The following is a 3,669-nucleotide window of genomic DNA, read 5'->3' as shown; positions in this document are numbered from 1 at the left end:
TTTACTACATAGGAACACTTTTCACATTCTCCCGTTCAACTCGGCTGCTAGTCCTCCTTTCATGCAGTATCTTAAGGTCCTAGCTCATGTCCAATGCACCAAAGCCAGCTAGAAAATCAATAATCGATACCTACAACTTGAATTGTACTACTTCTTACTGGATATTACATCAACTTAGAAGCTTCATCTGTGTTCTACTATGGTGCTTTTAGTGTCTCCGCATACCGCAGCACGACACGTAGCTTGGCAGACGATAAGTACCACCGTTTCAAAGAGAAGAGCGGCCAATGTGACGATCTGGCTGTAAGTCGATTCGACAACAAATGACGAAAACGGACGGATTTCTCAGGTTTTTACTACATATGAACACTTTTCACATTCTCACGTGCAACGCGGCTGCTAGACCTCCTATCATGCAAAATCTTAAGTTCCTAGCTCATGCCCAAGGCACCAAAGAAGGGTAAAAAGTCAACAATCGATACTTAAAACTTGAATTGTACTACTTCTTACTGGCTATTACATCAACTTAGAAGCTTCATCTGTGTTCTACTATGGTGCTTTTAGTGTCTCCGCATGCCGCAGCACTCGACATAGCTTTGCAGACGATAAGTACAACCGTTTCAGAGAGAAGAGCGGCCAATGTTACGATCTGGCTTTAAGTCGATTCGAAAACAAATGTCGAACACGGACGGATTTCTCTGGTTTTTACTACATATGAACACTTTTCATATTCTCCCGTGCAACTCGGCTGCTAGTCCTCCTTTCATGCAGAATCTTAATTCCTAGCTCATGTCCAAGGCACCAAAGCCAGCTAAAAAGTCAATAATCGATACCTAAAATTGAATTGTACTACTTCTTACTGGCTATTACATCAACTTAGAAGCTTCATCTGTGTTCTACTATGGTGCTTTTAGTGTCTCCGCATACCGCAGCACGCGACATAGCTTTGCAGACGATAAGTACAACCGTTTCAGGGAGAAGAGCGGCTAATGTGACGATCTGGCTTTAAGTCGATTCGATAACAAATGACGATAACGAACGGATTTCTCAGGTTTTTACTACATAGGAACACTTTTCACATTCTCCCGTTCAACTCGGCTGCTAGTCCTCCTTTCATGCAGTATCTTAAGGTCCTAGCTCATGTCCAAGGCACCAAAGCCAGCTAGAAAGTCAATAATCAATACCTAAAACTTGAATTGTACTACTTCTTACAGACTATTACATCAACTTAGAAGCTTCTCTGTGTTCTACTATGGTGCTTTTAGTGTCTCCGCATACCGCAGCACGCGACATAGTTTTGCAGTCGATAAGTACAACCGTTTGAGAGAGAAGAGCGGCCAATGTGACGATCTGGCTTTAAGTCGATTCGATAACAAATGTCGAACACGGACGGATTTCTCTGGTTTTTACTACATATGAACACTTTTCACATTCTCACGTGCAACGCGGCTGCTAGACCTCCTATCATGCAAAATCTTAAGTTCCAAGCTCATGCCCAAAGCACCAAAGAAGGGTAAGAAGCAACAATCGATACCTAAAACTTGAATTGTACTACTACTTACTGGCTATTACATCAACTTAGAAGCTTCATCTGTGTTCTACTATGGTGCTTTTAGTGTCTCCGCATGCCGCAGCACTCGACATAGATTTGCAGACGATAAGTACAACCGTTTCAGAGAGAAGAGCGGCCAATGTGACGATCTGGCTTTAAGTCGATTCGATAACAAATGTTGAACACGGACGGATTTCTCTGGTTTTTACTACATATGAACACTTTTCACATTCTCCCGTGCAACTCGGCTGCTAGTCCTCCTTTCATGCAGAATCTTAAGGTCCTAGCTCATGTCCAAAGCACCAAAGCCAGCTAAAAAGTCAATAATCGATACCTAAAACTTGAATGGTACTACTTCTTACTGGCTATTACATCAACTTAGAAGCTTCATCTGTGTTCTACTATGGTGCTTTTAGTGTCTCCGCATACCGCAGCACGCGACATAGCTTTGCAGTCGATAAGTACAACCGTTTCAGAGAGAATTGCGGCTAATGTGACGATCTTGCTTTAAGTCGATTCGATAACAAATGACGAAAACGGACGGATTTCTCAGGTTTTTACTACATATGAACACTTTTTACATTCTCCCGTGCAACTCGGCTGCTAGTCCTCCTTTCATGCAGAATCTTAAGGTCCTAGCTCATGTCCAAGGAACCAAGGACAGCTAAAAAGTCAATAATCGATACATAAAACTTGAATTGTACTACTTCTTACTGGCTATTACATCAACTTAGAAGCTTCATCTGTGTTCTACTATGACGCTTTGTAGTGTCTCCGCATACCGCAGCACGCGACATAGCTTTGCAATCGATAAGTACAACCGTTTCAGAGAGATGAGCGGCCAATGTGACGATCTGGCTTTAAGTCGATTCGATAACAAATGACGAAAACGGAATGGATTTCTCAGGTTTTTACTACATATGAACACTTTTCACATTCTCCCGTGCAAATCGGCTGCTATTCCTATTTTCATGTAGAATGTTAAGGTCCTAGCTCATGTCCAAGGCACCAAAGCCAGCTAAAAGGTCAATAATCGATACCTAAAACTTGAATTGTACTACTTCTTCCTGGCTATTACATCAACATAGAAGCTTCATCTGTGTTCTACTATGGTGCTTTTAGTGTATCAGCATACCGTAGCACGCGACATAGCTTTGCAGACGATAAGTACAAGTGTTTCGGAGAGAAGAGCGGCCAATGTGACGATCTGGCTTTAAGTCGATTCGATAACAAATGACGAAAACGGACGGATTTCTCAGGTTTTTACTAAATATGAACACTTTTCACATTCTCCCGTGCAACTCGGCGGCTAGTCCTCCTTTCATGCAGAATCTAAAGGTCCTAGCTCATGTCCAAGGCACCAAAGCCAGCTAAAAAGTCAATAAACGATACCTAAAACTTGAATTGTACTACTTCTTACTGGCTATTACATCAACTTAGAAGCTTCATCTGTGTTTTACTATGGTGCTTTTAGTGTCTCCACATACCGCAGCACGCGACATAGCTTTGCAGACGATAAGTACAACCGTTTCAGAGAGAAGAGCGGCCAATGTGACGATCTGGCTTTAAGTCGGTTCGATAACAAATGACGAAAACGGACGGATTTCTCAGGTTTTTACTACATATGAACACTTTTCACATTCTCCTGTGCAACTCGGCTGCTAGTCCTCCTTTCATGCAGAATCTTAAGGTCCTAGCTCAAGTCCAAGGCACCTTAGCCAGCTAAAAAGTCAATATTCAATACCTAAAACTTGAATTGTACTACTTCTTACTGGCTATTACATCAACTTAGAAGCTTCATCTGTGTTCTGCTATGGTGCTTTTAGTGTCTCAGCATGCCGCAGCACGCGACATAGCTTTGCAGACGATAAGTACAACCGTTTCAGAGAGAAGAGCGGCCAATGTGACGATCTGGCTTTAAGTCGATTCGATAACAAATGACGAAAACGGACGGATTTCTCAGGTTTTTACAACATATGAACACTTTTCACATTCTCCCGTGCAACTCGGCTGCTAGTCCTCCTTCATGCAAAATCTTAATATCCTAGCTCATGTCCAAAGCACCAAAGAAGGGTAAAAAGTCAATAACCGATACCTAAAACTTTAATTGTACTACT

The sequence above is a fragment of the Schistocerca gregaria genome, unplaced genomic scaffold, assembly GCF_023897955.1.
Source record: "Schistocerca gregaria isolate iqSchGreg1 unplaced genomic scaffold, iqSchGreg1.2 ptg000280l, whole genome shotgun sequence".
Taxonomy (NCBI): Eukaryota; Metazoa; Arthropoda; class Insecta; order Orthoptera; family Acrididae; genus Schistocerca; species Schistocerca gregaria.
Note: the sequence above shows the minus strand (reverse complement) of the source record.